Source organism: Lutra lutra, chromosome 1 (assembly GCF_902655055.1).
Source record: "Lutra lutra chromosome 1, mLutLut1.2, whole genome shotgun sequence".
Taxonomy (NCBI): Eukaryota; Metazoa; Chordata; class Mammalia; order Carnivora; family Mustelidae; genus Lutra; species Lutra lutra.
The window spans coordinates 36,109,908-36,129,434 of record NC_062278.1 but is presented as its reverse complement, the minus strand read 5'-3'; positions in this window follow the sequence as shown (position 1 = coordinate 36,129,434).

The following is a 19,527-nucleotide window of genomic DNA, read 5'->3' as shown; positions in this document are numbered from 1 at the left end:
ACAGATTCAAAGTACACAATCACCGTGGTGTTTATAACAGGGTTATCAGCAATAGCTGAATTATGGAAAGAGCCCAAATGTCCATCAACTGGTAAATGGATAAATAAGGGGTGGTATGTATATACAATGGGATACTACTCAGCAATAAATAAGAATGAAATATTGCCACCTGCAATGAAGTGGGTGGAGCTGAAGTGTATTAAGCTAAGCAAAATCAGTGAGTCAGGGAAAGACAAATACCATATGATTTCACTCATATGTGGAATTTCAGAAACAAACAAAAAAGATAAACATAGGGGAAAAAGAGAGAGGCAAACCATAAAACAGACTTTTATAGTTAAGAGAACAAACTGAATTTGTTCAAGATGAGGTGGGAAGGGGGATGGGTTAAATGGGAGCTCTCTGTAAGTGTTGAATCACTAAATTCTACACCTGAAACCAATATTACACTGTTTTTTAACTAACTGGAATCTAAATAAAAATTTGAAAGTATTAAAAAAAACACTCATTCTTAATTAGGCATATATAATATGTACTTTCCTTGGTAAATATCAAACAACTTTTCACTCTTCTAATTCTCTACACATTTGTGGCTGCTTTGCTTCATCATTCCATTTATGCACAGTGTGAAACTAAAAGGGCAAGCATACAGAGTTTTAAAATACTATGGGTTTTCATTATGATCCCTACTCTGTCCTTTACTAGCCATTGGAAATTGAGCAATTGGTTTAACCTAAACCAAGTCACTTCATTTGTACAATGGGCAGGAGTACTAATGGAGACCCAACTGCCATATGTCTGATTTTAAAGTACTAATTCAAACTAATAAATGGTTAAACAAATTATTTTATATCCTCTACCATCATAAGTATAGTACAAGTTCATCACAAGGTGATTTGAAAGATCAGGTTTCAATTTAAAATTCTCAGGACTCTCAGAATTCTATGCCATGTGCAGTAGAGTGGGGAAATTGGTCCTCAGTCCATCTCATTTTTCTTTGGACACTAGCTCTGCCTTAGATGACATTGGGCCTTTCAAGGCATGTGAGGGAACGTCAGCTAGAACCTTCACCCTCTAGCTACAGTTGTCTCAGCAGCTACCACTTGGTCTTCACATGGACCTAGAGTTGTACACACCAACTCTGGCAGCACAGTAAGCATTTAGGAGAATTAAAACTAGGGAGCGTGGTTGTGGAAGTGGAAGTGGACATTGGCATTTTGGACAGACATTTAGAGTCCAGATTTACTCAGAGCATAGTCTGTAGTTGAAAAATGTGAGGGACGGGTAGTGATATACCACTGAGCCCTCAGACTTCCCACCTTGGAGAAGGGTGTGTTCAGAGGAAGAACAGAATAGAACCTGATAAAATGCAGGTCCCAGGTTATAGATTATAGGTCCCCATAAAATGGGTAATAATCATATTTAACTCAAGTAAGTTTTGAAAAAATTAGAATGGATGCAAAATTTTTATGATATTAAATATTTAACTAACATTTGATATTAAATATTTAGCAAGGAATTTTTTTTAGCACCTGGTTTATGTGGATATGTGTCCATCTTATTTCTGGATAACCATCCTTAAATATTCATATGTTTATTATAATATGGCTTATTTTTATCCTCTGTTATAAGAATTAGGACATGATGAAATAGAACTTGTAAGAAAATGTCTGGATTTTTATTTTGTAAGAAAATAGGCATAAAACTTTAATACTTGAAAGAATTTAGTGAACAAAATAAGGCTTATACATTATATCAAAATGTTCTAATTGCCTGTTTAAAGAAAATAAAGCATTATTGTTTATCTTAAATACATAGCTATGAGATCAAATTTGAAATACTTCATCAGAGCATGAGAAATTGCTTATTTATTTTTATTTTATGCTATTTTTAATTGGCTAAGTATCTTTATAACAAATTGTCTTATTGCCAATTCTGCTTTCTCTTTTTTTTAATATTTATTCATTTATTTGACAGAGAGAGATCACAAGTAGGCAGAGAGGCAGGCAGAGAGAGACGGGGAAGCAGACTCCCTGCTGAGCAGAGAGCCTGATGTGGGGCTTGATCTCAGGACGCTGGGATCATGACCTGAGCCCAAGGCAGAGGCTTTAACCCACTGAGCCACCCAGGCACCCCTTGCTTTCTCTCTCTATTATAAATTAATATAAATGATTATAATCTTTTTCAGACTATTCCACATTTTATTTTTCCACATTTAAATATTTTACAAAAAAATATTTTTTTTTACCAGTTAGGATGGGCTTAAAGCCACAATATTTATTTCTCATTTCTGCCCAATGCTTATGTTGATTCTCCAGTGGTTTTGCTTTATTTCTCTCCACTTACAGATCCAAATTGATGGTTCACACTTCTGTTGTGACACAGAGAGATTTGCAAATTACATATCAGTTCCTAAAATTTCATTGGCAAACCAAGATACAGTGTCATAGCTAGATTTAAAATGTCAGAGACATGTCATGACTATGTGGATTAGCTGGGTGAAGGCTAATATAGGCTGCACTTATCTGGATGTCTCCCCTGATTATGATTGGGTTTAATCATATCTCAGAGCTAAGCTCTGCCTCACACCTCTCTCTCTTCCTCTTCAGGGACATAGCCTGTTCAAGCATGTTCTGCTCTTAGTAGTGGTAGAAGTATAAGAAAGCAAATAGGGATATAAAAGTCCTTCTAACTTGAAACTGGGAAAATATTTTTATTTTATTCAAGAGGTCCAAGCAAGTCATATGGCCAAATACCAGTCCAAGGAGGAGGAAAATCTATTTTGCCTCTTTAGTAGGAGAAACTGTGACATCACATGGCAAAAGTCCTGGATACATGAATGGATGAACAGTGTCAATTGTTACTGCAATCTACCATACCTACCATCTTCTCAGGGACAAAGATTGGAAATATTTACTAATATCCCTTTACATACTACAGTGCTCTTCTTTCACATTGATTATAAATATTAAAATTTAATTTACCAAGGTTTCAGCAAAAATCTTCCTAGTTAAATAAGTAGCAATACTTGATTTGAAGAATAACTCTTTGCATCTTCGTAAGTAACATATGTATATAGAATGGGGGAAATGTTTCCTCATTCAGTACTTTTTAATTGCAAATGGCAAAAAAACTGACTTTCAAGGCTTTTACTCTGTGATGACCCTTTTGTCCCCCATGGTATCTTCTAAAATGGAAAATACAAAGAGTGGCTTTTGTGGGGACTCTTCTTTCAGAGTACATTCTTCTTTAACACTTAGTGTTGGTGGTGTGGAGATGCAGGACTTCTCATACAATCTGAGTATCAATTATTTTTTTTTCCTCAGCTTAGGGGTCCCCTGGCAATAGAATTCCATTAATTATTCCTTTGATACTTTTCAGTATTTGTATCTAGTCAATTTCTATTCAACTTCTAATCAAAGGTGGGCGAATTTGTCAAATCATGGACTGGACTAATTGTGGCTTGGGGATTTCAATCTAGTAATAGGGGCTCTGCCCATCTCTTGATCTCAGCTTTCTGATTTCTGCCCAAGGGAAATTTGACCCCATGACCAAGGGATGGCTAGGCATATTTGCTATTTGCTTGCCTAAAGGTATTTCATCAGCATTCTTTTTGGTAATTAAGGTAAACTTTGTAAGACATTTCCACTTTTATGGGCGGAAAGCTAGCTGGGAAAGATACCTGTCCCCACAGATGGCATAATCTCTAATGCCTGCTTCATTTTTGACAAAAAAAAAAAATGAAAAAAGAAAGAAAGAAAGAAAGAAAGAAAGAAAGGAAGGAAGGAAGGAAGAAAGAAAGAAAGAAAAATAGAACCCTCCTGCTTCATTTTTGACAAAAAAGAAAATGAAGAAAGAAAGAAAGAAAGAAAGAAAGAAAGAAAGAAAGAAAGAAAGAAAGAAAGAAAGGAAGGAAGGAAGGAAGGAAGGAAGAAAGAAAGAAAAATAGAACCCTCCAAAGGGCAAAGCCAAAAGCTAATCACAAGACATATAATCTGGGTCACAGGAAGAAATATTTTATACAGCCTAGAGAATGGGACATCAAAACATCTGCTCAGCAGTACTTTAAATTTGCTATGAATCAGTAACTATTGTCTACCTTTAACTAGAATAAATCATAGTATTCACGACAATTATTTATCCCTCTTGGGCTACTCTATATTCTCATATTTTAGTTCTTAAACATCTAGGTCAAGAGCAGCACATCTAGACCAGATGTATAGATTACTGTGAAACCTGAGACTTTGAATCTACATCTTGATGGGATGAAACTTTTACAGTATCTTCCCTGAATATGTGCAAATGTGTTTTGCATGCAGAGGTAGGAAGTGAATATAAAAACATGACAGTAGAGAGTAGTTTCCATTATTGCTTACAGGCATTTACTTCATTACCAATAAAGAGATTTTATATATACATATCCTGGCCATTCCTACCCCTATGCAAGTAGTATATCTCCTTGCCTTGTGGTCATGTGATTTGATTTTCTGGCTAATGGAAACTAAGAAGTAGAAGTAAGGTCTGCTACATCCAAGCAGTAGATTTAAAAGCCATTCGCATCCCTTTTTCCACATCCAAGGTAAAGACTACACCCCAAGTCTGGATCCCAAGTTGAAAGAAAAATGAATTAGAGCCAGAAAGCTGCAGCCAATATAGCCAACATACCACATGAGTAAGCTACAATTATTTTTTAACATGTGACACTAAAATTTAAGGGCTGTTTGTTACCATAGTCTTACCCAATAAAAAATAATACTCCTTGCCCTTTTAAAAAAAAAAATAAAATCATCTATGCTAATAGGTGTTACTCTTCAGGTAAGCTTGTCTCTTTCTATTAAGACCTCACCAAAAAAATTACAAATTGAAACTAACATAAACTAATAGCCTCACTTTTTCTTACGAGTTTTCTAATGTTACAGCTTTAGTAGGTACAAGAGTCCAAGTCCTCAGGTACTACAGAAAATACCAAAATTATTTTTTTATTAGTGTATGAAAATTATTTTCTGTTCTAGAAAGAACTTTGCTTCTTTAGCCCTACTTAATCTCAGCCAATTTCACATTTTGGCACATGTCATTTACAATTAAAATAATATTAATTTGCATACTTGGCTAATTGTTATAAAAATATATAATAAATAATATAGAGAACTTAGTGATAACTAAGAAAGCCCAATTATAAGTAATCTTAAAATAGCCTGGATTTAGATATCACATTCCTTCATATCTGTTAAAGTTTCTTCATTTTCTGGTTTCTTGTAATTATCAATATATATTTTTAATATCTAAACACTTCATTCTACATTTCTGACTTAATAAATTTTATCTTCTTTAGATTCTATAGTACATTGACCATTCCATTTTTATGTTTGAACTACTCTATTAATTTTTCTCATGCTTATCTATGATTTTTTTTGTGCCTATGACAGAAAACTAAGTCTTCAAATTCAGGAGGAATATTTCTATTTTAATTTGCTTAACAAATTACTTGACTTTACAATATATAACTTGAATTATAACATACATAATATGTATAATACATATAATCTCAAATACTGAACAAGTATAAGACATTAACAGGAATTTTATTTGGAGATTTAGTCATGGTCTTTAAAATGGAAATATTAAAATCCGGTTCATAGGATGGTGCTACAAGAAGTCAATGAGATAATGTCTCTGATATACAATGAGTCTTCAATTTTTGTAAGAACAAAATTATTTCCATTAAAAACAGTAATGTAAGTATAGTTCAGTTTGTGGTAGGAGGCCAAAACAGGGACTTAAAGGTTAAGTCCAATTTTCAAAAACAGTTCAGGAGTTTCAGGAAGATCTGTACAGAGTCCAAAACAATGATATAAAGATGGGGAATTAGTTTCAGGAAAAACCAGCAACTAGTACATGGCATACATGCATTCCCAATAATCTAAAACTTCAAGGGGTACTTGAGAATAATAGACTGGAAAACAAAGAGTGGTGGGGATTTGGGGAAAAAAACTAAGGAACCAAGCAGATCTCAAAGGCAAGGACTGAGACACAAATTTAAATTCAAGTAAAGAAATAAGCAAATGAAAAACAAGTTTGCAAATAGAAATCAGAAAGCAAGAAATTGGTCTGATGCTGGGGATCTTGACAAGAGCCTGTATATAAGAGCCAGGTGAAAAGAGAAGTCCAAATCTGTAGTAAAATAGATTAGCTCATAACATTAGAAGCTACTGATCTAGATGTCCTTCTATTTTTACTGCTTAAAATAGTTCCAGTTTCAAAGATTAAGCTGATCATTACAATAATCTCTTATGCACATACTTACTGTCAAATGTAATCACTGGATAATGTGTCTTTGTTGATATACTCTATTGTAAATGCTTTTTTTTTCTCATCTTGTTCAAATAAAGATTATTCTAAAGACTTTAGATATTTCTGTCTTTTCTGTTTACATATACGCACATAACGTGTGTGAATTTTTAAGTTTGTATGTGAATGGTGAGAAAATCTGTAAGAGAGATTAAAAGAATGCATGTGTATGTTTGGGTGCATGTGTATATGAAAAAGAGAGAGAGAGATGAGCTCTAAAAATAACATGAGGTCACCCAGTCTACCCACCCTCCCAACGCATCAGTCTATACTGCAACAGCTCTGAAAGTTCATTTGCTACCTCTAAGTTGAGTATAGTCAGAAAGAACAAGTTTAAGAGAAGCCTCTTCAATTTCTGAACAGTTCTAATTATTAAAAAACAGCTTTCTGTTATAACAGGAATATCCTTCCTACAGTGTTCCAGAACATCTTAGCTCTACACTTTGCAAGTGCATGGATATATTTAAATGTGGCAATTCTTAAAATATTGGAAAATCGTGTTCATTTACCCATGTACCCTTCATATTAATTTCTTTATATGAAACAGTCCCATTCTTTTAAACATATTTCAATGTCATAATGTCATCAATTTTTATTTTCCTGAATACCATTCCTAGAATTGTCCTACTTAGTTTTTTCTATCCGTTTTTAAACATATCTTTTTTTTTTAATTGAGGTATAGATGACACATAATGTTACATTAGTTTTAGGTTTACAACACAGTGATTCAACACATGTGTATGTTATACTATGCTCACCAAAAATGTGATCATCTGTCACCATGCAACACTAATATAACACCATTGGCTGTATCCCCTAAGCTGTACTTTTATCCTTGTGACTTATTCATTCCTTTACTGGAAACCTGTATATAATAGCTGGGTGATAGTCCAGATGTGGTCAAATTTTTAAATTGTAATTTAACATGATTTTCTTCTCATTTCTGGGCACTAAATATACACAAATCCAGACTAAGTTTTTGTTTTCTTTTTTGGCAGTCATCACATTGTTCACTCATATTGAACTTATAATCAATACATACTTCTAATACTTATAATCAGTACATGAAAATTATAGGATCTTTCCTTATTCTTCCTCTGCATATTTTACTATTATTATATTACTTTGTTATCATTTACTATTACCATATTACTATATCACTATTACTATACTACTACTATTTTACTATTGCTATAAGAAGAGAAAATACTATAGTTTGGTTGTAAGGTAGTTGACATGAAGGAGAGAAGTACAAAATAAAGTCAGACAATATAGACTGGTTTCCTTTCTTTTTCTTTTTCTTTTTTTTCCTTTTTTCTTTTTGCTTTTTGTTTGTTTTATTTTTTGTTTTGTTTTGTTGTTTTTAAATCAGGGAAGGATTTTCGTCTTTACATATTTCAAGGAAGCTCAAAGTCTCAATATCCTTCTGTGTCCATCAGTTTTAAAATCTAAACCTAAGGGTAATTTGTCAAATAACACCCCCCCAACATCAGTGTTCTGTTTCTCTCCGCTGTCTCAACATCTTACCTCATGTACTTCTAAAGAAAGGATTTCTTCCTTAGTAATTCCTATTTATGTTCCAAACATAATCAAGGAGCCATTAACTTTCTCAGCAGTCGAACATCATAATTACTTTTTGTAATTGTACTTTATGTACAATTACATTACAATGTAATTTAGTACTCTTTAGTACTAAAATACATTGTATTTTATTTATTGTATTTAGTACTCTTTAGTACTCTTTACTACATATTTCAAAGTTTCATGATTTTTTTTTTTTTTTTTTTTTTTTTTTTTTACAAACCATACCAGTGTATGCTGGCTGGGCCACTGTTTAACAGGTAAGAATACCACATTAACCATCACTGCTTACTACATACTGCTTACTGTTATACTACATTCAGAGGCTCTACTTCACCCTCAAGAGTGGGGAAAGCAAGTTTCTGAGAGAAAGAAAAGAATCGTGATACTGGGATTTCCAAAACATCACCTACAGAGGTTGGGGATGGCGTGTGTTCACCAGAGATTAAAAGCAGAGAAGTTTGGCTGTGACCTTAGAGAAGCCCATAGGTTACACAATCAAGGGACAGATTACTCATATCTTTATAAAAAAAAAAATCGGACTGAATCTGACTTTTCAGAAAGAAACAGATAATGTAGGGGACCCAATAAATGATGGTGTTAAGGAATAATGAAGTTATACTTGTAGACATCTTTAGGGATTTGGGAGGTGGTATTTGCTGCTAGCAGATGTGTAGGTGTTGGGAACATTGCTTGTGATGTAGATATTGATAAAATATGGAATATTTGTCCTCACTGAAAGGCAAACCCTTAAAATATTAGTCATATACCAAATTATATAGCGTTGCCTTTTAAAGATCAGGCTCCAGAGCTAGGAGAGCATATCAGTAATTCCTTCTTGTGTAGCTCTCTTTCTTCAAATATTTGGGATAAGTATTTAAGGAACTTTGATCCTATTTACATGTCTACAGCTCTACAGGTCATACTGTATACATCTGCTGTCAGATTTTACTTATTATTATGGCTGTGAATAATCACTAAAATGACCAGCTTTTTGGACTTCTGGTAAATATCATTCTCTCCCAACTGTCAGACCTAGAGCTGTCAATTCTCTTTCTTATATCTGTTGGCAATCTCCTATCAATAGAGATGGGAGATTTCTTCTAAAATTATTTATAATAATAATAATTATGGGCATGATGATAATAATAATAATGCTACAGGAGATTCAGACAATGTATTGTAGAAGGTATACTCCCTAGCAAAAACAAACATCTTTATAACAGACTAGCTCCCCAGTTCTCTTAGTGTAAAATAGGTATGCTAATAATACCTGCTTTTTGTGTTTGCTATTATGAAGTTTTAATGGCATTTAATAAGGGCACAATAGATGGTAGCTATTGTTACTCTATGATCTTTGATGTTTCTTTTCAAAATTGAGCACCTTCTCTCCCAGCTGAGGATTAAGGAGCAAAATAATATATTTAATTTTGTTCAAATTATTTGTTTTAGAATAGAAGAATGAAGGGAGGCTTTAAAAATATGTTTAAATCATTTTGCTCTGTTTTACTCATATTAATTTTGAATACACACATATGCATATTTACTTAAGTACTTTGAGTGTAAACACATTAATAAAGTACATTTTCTGTTTTAGTACACATGAGAATCTCCTCTTGCATAAAGGGTAATATCTGCATTTGTCTCTAGGTAAGTTATTTCTTTAATAAATATTTGATTCCTACTATGTGCTGAACAAAATAAACATGGTCTTTTCATAGACTGTGCTTTCTAATAGATAAAACATATGATAATTAAATAATCTCAAATAAAAACAAAATTACACATAGAGAAGGAATGATAGAGTTCTAGTAAATTACCTGATTAAGAAACCATCTTGGACTCTGGAAGGTCAGGAGATGAAGAGATGGGAGCTGAAAGATTATAGACTGTAGCTTCTGCTCCCTATTTTTATACTGGTTTTATAAAGTAACTCTTCTGTGATGAAAAAAAATGATCGAATTATTTATTTATATTTTTGGATTCCAAATATGTGTGTTTTTTATGCTATGAAGATGTGGAGAAAACAAGGGGAAAGCTTTAGTACTACCCCAAATTTGGAAACTACAGATTTATTAATATGAATTGTTTCATTCTGTGCCTTGGTAAAGGAAAACATTATTTATCAACAGTGCAAGGATTAATTAGCAAATGTTTGTAAAATGTTTTGAATAGTTGATTACTGTTAACACCATTACTTGTAATATAGTCTTGCTAAAATTAACTTGAATTTTGTGTTTTGTTCCCAGTCGAATTATCAGAGGATATTAAACTTTCTTATAGTCTCTATGAACACACTGTTCTTAGCTGACAGGTCACCTGTCATTTATAATTAATGTCAGAAAAGCAATAAAACAAAATGATGAGTTTTTGCACCTGATATAACTTATCTTCTGTCAGGTCTCTCTTTAAATCTCTCACTGTTCTTTATCTTCACGGACATGTACTTTCTAAATTTTGTTTCATATTGTGTTGCTCTGTTGTTTTTTTTTTTTTTTCTTTTTTAATCTCTTCAGCCATTTGATTCTATTTTCTTGTATTGTGCTTTCGTATCATGAAACAACATTTCCTTAATTAAGAAATAATTAAATTCAGATTTCACTTACAAATACCAACTTCCTATCACTTCTTGTACTTCACTGAAGAAGACAATCTGTTGGAACAGCTGCACAACCACAAAATAGTCTTTGTACTTAGAGGCTAATAACTGCAATAAAAGTTGCACTACAATTGTCAATACCCAGAAGGACATTTTGTTTCATGGCCTTATCTATTTTATATCTTTGAGTAGCAGGAGATCTCAACACCCCTCTGCCAGACCTCATTTCCATATTGCCAGCATTTCTTATGAGCTTTAGAAAATCAGCAAAGAGAGCTAAATTCAAAAGACAAGGCGAAAATTTAACATAAAGGATAGGAAAATGTACCTTTTAATAAATAGACCTGCCGAGAAGATAGCATATATCCAAAGAAAGCAATGGGGAAAAAAGATGCTTAAGAACTATTTAAAAATACACCAATCCTTTTTTTTTTTTAATTTTATTTATTTATTTGACAGACAGAGATCACAAGTAGGCAGAGAGGCAGGCAGAGAGAGAGAGAGTGAGAGAGAGAGAGAGAGGAGGAAGCAGTCTCCCTGCTGAGCAGAGAGCCCGATGCAAGACTCCATCCCAGGACCCTGGGATCATGACCTGAGCCAAAGGCAGAGGCTTTAACCCACTGAGCCACCCAGGTCCCCAAAATACACCAATCCTTTGATATATTTTATGCAATTTTCATCTGTCAATGGAATCCTACATCCTTCAGGTAGAATACAATATGTGAGAAGAAAAAGAAAAGAAAAAAAAAGCAAGATGCATGGGGCGCCTGGGTGGCTCAGTGGGTTAAAGCCTCTGCCTTCGGCTCAGGTCATGATCTCAGGGTCCTGGGATCGAGTCCCGCATCGGGCTCTCTGCTCAGCAGGGTGCCTGCTTCCCTTTCTCTCTCTCTCTGCCTGCCTCTCCGTCTACTTATGATCTCTCTCTGTCAAATAAATAAATAAAATCTTTAAAAAAAAAAAAAAAAAAAGCAAGATGCTGCAATCAGTAAAAATCAAATCCCAATCTCTAATTTAAGTAATGAAGAGATAGAGAAGAAAATATAAACATCCAGAAAGAAAATTAGTTATGTATGTTAGCTTATTACAAATGAGATTTTATGCACATCAAAGTCACACTTCACATCTGTTTGAATGAATATCACCCAAAAGACAAGTGATAACATATGTTGGCAAGGATGTGGAGAAAAAAAGGCTCATGCACCATGGATAGCAATGTAAACTGATGTAGTCATTATGGAAAATTGTATGAAGTTTCCTCAATCAATCAATTGATCAATAATACTGCTATATGATTCAGCAATACCACTTCTGGATATATATCCAAGGGAAACAAATCCATTATCTTGAAAGTGTATCTGTACTCCCAGGTTCATTGTAGCATTGTTTATGATAGTCAAGGTACGGAAAAGCTTAAAAATCAATGGATGAATAGATAAAGAAGATATGAGATATGTACATGCAAAGGAATATTATTCAGCTACAAGAAAGAAGGAATTCCTGACATTTGCAATAACATGGGTGGATTTTGAAGGCACTATACTGAGTGAAATAACCCAGACAGAGAAAGACGAATACTACATGGTATCACCTAAATGTGGAACCTTAAAAAAAAATGTCAAATTCATAGTAACAGAGTAGAAGAGTGGTTGCCATGAGCTGAGAGTAGGGGAATTAGGGAGAGGTTAGTCAAAGGATACAAACTTTAAGTTATAAGATGAATCAGGTCTAAAGATTTAATTTATACTGTGGTAACTATAGTTGCTAACACTGTATTGTATAATTAAAATTTGCTAAGAAAGTAGAACATAAATGTTCTCACCAAAAATAAAAAAAGATAAATATGTGAGGCGATGGATGTGTTACTTAATTACATGGGAGAATCCTTGCAAAATGTATATTTTTATCAAGTTAAGATGTTTACTTCAAATATCTCACAATTTTGTCAATTATACTTCAATAAAACTGAAAAATATGAGATTTTTTAAAAATTCTGGCAATGAGATGTAGTAGGTTGGAGTTTATATTTTAATTTTAACAAAATTTCATATAAGCTGTTAGAAATAGGCAGGCTTGGATACAAATTTATCCAGTAATCAGAAGGAAAAGAGATATATTAATTATATGTTTAATACTTTTATAATTTTCTATGAGACTACCAAAGGCCAGAGCATATTATTTTCTTCTTAGCACAAGTTTTTAGTGAGAAGAGTAGGAATTAATGTAAATAAGTATTTACCTTTTCAATAAATGACAGTCATGTTGATGCATCTGTTAAGTCTAGGGACTTCTAAAATTCTATGTGCAGGTTATCTTCTAATGCAATATCTTCACATATTTTAAAGTTATATCTAGGGGCACCTGGGTGGCTCAGTCAGTTGTGCATCTGCCTTTAGCTCGGGTCATGACCTTGGGGTCCTGAGATCGAGTCCCTTATCTGGCTCTCTGCTCAGTGGGGAGTCTACTTCTCCCTCTCCATCTCCCTCTGTAATCTCTCTCACTCTTGCTCTCTCTCAAATAAACAGATAAATAAATAATATTTAAAGTTATATCTAAAATTAAGTCTTCCAGTCAAGAAAATCATATGTAACAATAACGTTCAGAGAAGAAAGTCATGACTATTCATATGGTTTTAAGGTTTGTATTTAAGTTATCGTTTCATTCTTCATACACTTCTCAATGAACTATTACAGATAATATTCAGTATATATTCAATACTATAATTTTGAAATCTAATATAACCCAATTATCTCGTTCTCTAGCTACATTTGATCACTCCTTTTAAAACACATATATTATAGGGTGCCTGGATGGCTCAGTGGGTTAAGCCTCTGCCTTCGGCTCAGGTCATGATCTCAGGGTCCTGAGATCGAGCCCCTCATCAGGCTCTCTGCTCAGCAGGGAGCCTGCTTCCCTTCCCCGTGCCTCTCTGCCTACTTGCGATCTCTGTCTGTCAAATAAATAAATAAAATCTTAAAAAAAAACACCACATATATTATGTATCCCAAACTTGTCTGTAAGCATTTTAATATAAGCATCCATAAAATTTCTTCCTTGTGTGTCACATTCAATAAAATATTTTGGAACTGGTATATGCATAGTACATATTATTGACTGAGTGAAATTATACATTAAAGTTTTAAAAATTGTCAAAAAACTCTGAGTATAAATTTAATTAGGATGATATTTACTTGTTAGAGGAGGCAGGATCACCTACAGATGACATCAGTGTCATTTCAGGATAAGAAATATGAATATTTTATTTGAAAGAATTGCTATAATTGTTGAGATTATTTAAATATGAATGTAATTCCTGCTTTTGGGGGAAGAAATAGTGATGCTTCTAGCTGAGGGAGTAGAAAGAAAATTTGTTTAGGACTAAGTTAAATATTAAATTAAAAGTACACATCCCAAGTTTTAAACTCTCTCAGTTATTAACCTTATCTGGAAGACCCTATGTTATTTTTTTTAACAGTCGATTAAGAAATGCCTATCATAGCAATATCTCAGCAGAGTGCCAAATTTGGTCAGTGACCATCAATCTGAATTCTGCTATACAACCATTTGAGTGTGTTCAGGGGTTACTCAGTACCAAGTGCCATCAGCCTTTTGAGTTATATCTCTCAAGGCATAATTTCTCAAGGCATAATTCTTCTGCCAGAGCTCCAGATGGAAGTCCATTTAATCATAATGTATCTTATAATTATCACAACTGACACTTTGACATTCCATTTTGGCCTGGAAGATTGACCCAGCTGTACAGTATATTATCTTTTCAGCATATCCTCTCTAATTTTTGTGGCATGAAAAAATAGCATCTCCAGATTCTTTATCTCACTGTGTGCTTGACAAATAATATTCTAACATCTGCAGTCTTGCTGTAAAAAGTAGGTACATGGGTGACAGCAGGTTCAATCAAACCAGCTACCAATTACTCTCAACTGGATGCTAGATTCTAGAACAACTTTAGTGCTAATAAATGGCAGAGATTGAAAAATTTGGAGGCTGAAATTCTCCCCTCAACCCCAGGAACATCAAAAACCAAGCTTACCCATCATCTGGGTAAAGTACATGACATTCTCCTTACAAGTATGCTTTATTTTTGCTCAAGAGTCCACCATCTACCACGTCATTCATCAAATGAAGTAATAAAGTTATTTGGCCACATTGGACTGCACAGTAAATTAATGTTTCATTTCATTAAAAAGGACAATGGCAACTTATCTAATATCCCTATTGCATCTCATCAAGATCCTCACTGAAATCTTGCCCAAAAGAGAAGCCGTTCTCAGTCAGAAACTATAAAGGGTTTGAGGTTTTGCCATACTTGCAAGCTACAAATATACCCTGTTACAGTGTCATAGATGATGCCTGAGGACATGAAATTTCTGGTTTAGAGACAAAGGATTATTACCTATGGCACAACAAATAGCAGGAGTTATGTTCTCATTGGTTCACCTTGCTGGCCCAAGTCCCATAAGGGGAGATGCAGAGTAAACAAGACAGATATTACACAAATATCCTTAAAAATATATTCTAGTGCAAATGTTATAACAAATATGTAGAAATGCAATGAAGACTTGCCCCCTCCTACCAGACACTTCTCTGTATTAAACATTTTCACTGGAAATGAGATTTCAAAAAACTCTTCATACTAAGCAAATATAACAGAATATTTCTCACATTTCCTTAGAACATTTAAGGGATTTTTAAAACTCCCTTCCCTTTATTTCATTCACTTTTCCTTCTCCTTTGCTTCCTTCCTTCTTTCCCTTCTTCCTTCCTACCCATCTTCCTTCCTTCTTTCCTTTCTTTCTTCCTTTCTTCCTTCCCTCTCTCATCCTCTGTTTCCTACTCCTCTTCCCCTTTTCCTCTTTCTCCTCCTTCTTCTTCCTTCTTTGTGTATGTGAAAAATATTTTATATTAGATTAACTATATCAGTTTGGATAAAAGCTGAGTTTGGATATGTTAGAAAAAGCACTAAAATGGAAATGTGGATTCAATAGATGGATAGATGATACAGATGAATAGACATAATAGAGATGATAATGATAGAAAGACAGATAGATATTGATATAGAGGATATAGTTACATACTTTTTTCTAATTTTCAGCTTTGTATTGCATGAATTTTCTTGGAAAAGATATGAATACTTACTCTAGGCTTCTTTTTTTTTTTTTAACCTATAATTCAAGATTGACCAGGTAATCTCTTCTATTTCTTCCAGCTCTAGAAATCTGAGAATTTTTCTTTTTCTTTTGTTAAATAGAACGACATAATTTTAATGAGGGATACTTCACTTTCTTTGTTGTAGTTTTAGAAAATTGTTTTGTGTATCTGAATAAGACAGACACATTTAGTAAAGTTTGTTTAACTTAAGCGTTAGAAGAATATAAACAATAAAAATTAACATAAGCATTAGAAGAATATAAACAAGATTTCAACTAAAATTTCTCTGGTTATCTTTCTTAGTACCTCTAATTTTGGTTGCTATATTTAAGAACTGCCTGGTTAGCTACAGTAAATGTTTTTGACTTCTTATTAAAATGAGTGACAGAGGGGTGCCTGGGTGGCTCAGTGGGTTAAAGCTTTTGCCTTCCGCTCAGGTCATGATCTCAAGGTCCTAGGATAGAGCCCCATATGGAACCTGGCATCAGGCTCTCTGCTCAGGGGGGAGCCTGCTTCCCTTCTTGTCTCTGCCTGCCCCTCTGCCTACTTGTGATCTCTATCTGTCAAATAAATAAATAAAATCATTTAAATAAATAAATAAATAAATAAATAAATGGCGGAGAGGAGAAAAATGGGTTCATTCTTTTAACTTTTCTCCCTTAATTTCCCACTCTCTTACTTTTTGATTTTCAAAAGTTTGTGAATTCTCAGAACCATAAAATGACATTTTGAGAAAGAAATAATTGTTTTAATGCTTTGAAAGAGGATTCAGATAGAAAAAAAAATGAAGATAAAGCAGTAGAGGAATAAAATGGTCTACATAAAAAAGAAGAAGGGGAGCATTTTATTTCATTAACAATGCTAATATATGGAGATAGTGATATCTTTAAGTTTAGAAGCTTAAAGAAAATAGTCTGCTACTGGACAAAGATGAATTGGAAGAAGGAAACAAAAGATACTCCTTATAACTGTCATGCTGTTGTCTTAATTTTAACTTCAGATGGAAAGAAGAACATTTAAAACTGGGTGGTGCAGTCAGAGGGTAAATTGACAGCAATTTCAGATTATTGGTGTTTTTCATAACTAATGATAGGAATTCATATAGCAAATTTGGCAGCATTCCAAGGCTCATTCCAACTCAACCGGTGTTTCATGAAACAAAGTGAAAGAAGTCACCCTTCTATTCTGAAATACTTTCTATGAAAACATCTTTGTTTTCTCAGTTCTTAGAATCTATATTGTCTGGTTTCTTCCAGGAGGATTCCATATCTTATATCTAAAAGAACATTTAGAATAAAGAAGCAGTTAGATACATATAGTCATGTCAGTTTTCTTATTTCTATAATCCTAGTAACCTTTCCCCCACATACTTTGCACTCTATCCTATCTCTGCGATGCCCTCACTTCTCTATTCCAATACCAACAATCCTCCAGAATCCATTTCCTCTGTGAAGCCATTGTTGAGCTTTCCTACTCTTCAGCCTTTTACTTAGAGATCAGATTCTTCACGGAGAAGAAATATACTAGTTTATAGTAGTAGAATATGGTATGCTAGCACAGTGCTACCCTGTATCAAAAAATGCAGTTATTTGAATACAAAATTTTAATTTAATTTATCCTATCTCTTCAAGTAGATTATAAATTAATGAATAGGGAATACTATGTTCATTCTACCACAATGCAGAGCACATTAGTATTAGTTTGTACAGCAGTTTCTAATTTGTGTAGTTCTAACATTCTATGTGATATTTTATTCAATAGATATTAAATTTCCTAAACACATTTTACTTATCTTCCAAGTTCTTTTATTTTTACCTAAATATAATTTATTAAAATAATATTAACACTGATATCTTTGATAGAACAAAAATAACTCATCAATAAGAATGCTTAATTAAGAGTCATTCCTGCCTTTTCTTGCTCTTAATTTATAAAAGCCTAAAAAATTACATAGGGTTTTTTAAATATTTATGCCTTATACCTAGTATGATAAATTTTATTTCACCTAAAGAGAAAATTCACAGTGACATACATGAATTAATTCAGGAACATCTGCCTCCTTATAGATAACAGTCTCTTTTATATCTCAGCACTATAAAAGTTTTGACTGGTGAAATGATATTATTTCTTAATATCAACTTACATAGAAGTGTTCTTTTAAAAAATCTATTTACTTTTCCATTTTATTTCAATTATATTGGAATATTTCAGCATAATTCTTTCAATTAATTTCTAGAATTAAAACAGAAAAATAATTTTATAAAATTTGGCCATTTGTCTAGAAGTTGTCAAAAATATTAGCACACATGACTTACATCACATCAACATTATTATAATTACTTTAAATTATATAAACTCTGAATTTAAAAAAGCAGAACGGTTTCACTGAGACAAAGCAAAAAGAAAGATAAAATCGCATTCAGAAATGTGCAATTTTATTATTTCTATCTTTAAAATAATTCCCTAAATTTCTCAGTGTACATTCTGAAGCTGATTTGATACTAAGAAAAACTTCTTAGTATCACTTTCTCAAGGGTCAATCTTACAATACATGTTAAATGCTGTCTTTTTAGAAAAGCAAAATCAGTAAGAAGTCCATACTTAAAGTACTTTTTAATTTTAATTTAGTTTCTAATTTCATGCAGCATATATAATAAGTCTATAATAAATGGGGAAAGGGAGCAAAAATGTAGATAAAAAAAGAATAAAAAACCTTAAAAAAACCTCCATAAAAAAACAGAATGTCCAGGTGCTCTTCTAATTATTTCTTAGACATATCAACATCTCTAAAACATATTTTTTATTCCATTGCTAGAAAACAATTGAGATACAACTATAACAAATGTGTTTTTATTAAACCAATATTAATATACTGAAATACCAAGAATGAAATGTCCTTTATTTGGGAAACTCTGTCACATGTGTGTTTTATTGAACTCATACTGAAAGGCTGATCAGTAAAACATAGCCCATTTAGCCATCTAAATCAAAATGCTCGGTCTAATAATGTTTTCTGTGTATTTGACATGCTGGCCATTATGTGCCAGGTTTATGTTTCCAGTCATTAAACCACCTTCAACCAGACAGAGGTGAAACATTCTTTAAAAAAGTGATCTTGACTTTCTTTAAATTATGGATTTGAACGCAATGGGATGCTCTTTCTTTCACTCGGATTAAGTTTGACCCTTTTAAATGATTGCCACTAATTATTCCTCTTATAGAGAACAGTTGCCCTGTGCTTCTCCCCCTGTGTAGGCAGCTGAGACGTGTGTTCTGTCTGGACTGCTGCTTGCACTAAAAGCGAGCAGTTCATCAGCCAACAGCCGGGTGCTTGGATATTGAATAGCTAAGAAGGAAAAGTAGATGCACCGGTGGACTACTTCACAGAAACTGAAGTAGTAATAGAGCCCTGTTGACAGATGCATCTTTTCCCAATCCCACCTGTTTTGGAGGTAGAACTGGGAAGTTTTCCAAAATACTGTTCAAGAAACGAGGTGTTAAAACTATCTCACTGAACAGGGATCTTCAGTTTGAAATGCTGCCACCAGCCCCATCAAAAGGCTTCTAATACAAATGGTTGTGACATACAAAATAAGGAAGTAAAGAAAGATACCATTTGGATCTGAGTAAATCAGGTAAATATTGTAGTTTCCAGAAATATATTTATGAACATATATTTATTCAACTACAAACATTGACTGAGTATTTTATGGGTCCAGGAACTACAGATGTAGAAATGAATAAGCAAGTAAAACACAAACACAAAATAGAGTTTGGGTTAATCATATATAAAATATTATGTCCATACTGTGAATGCATGCACTAAGTTTTCA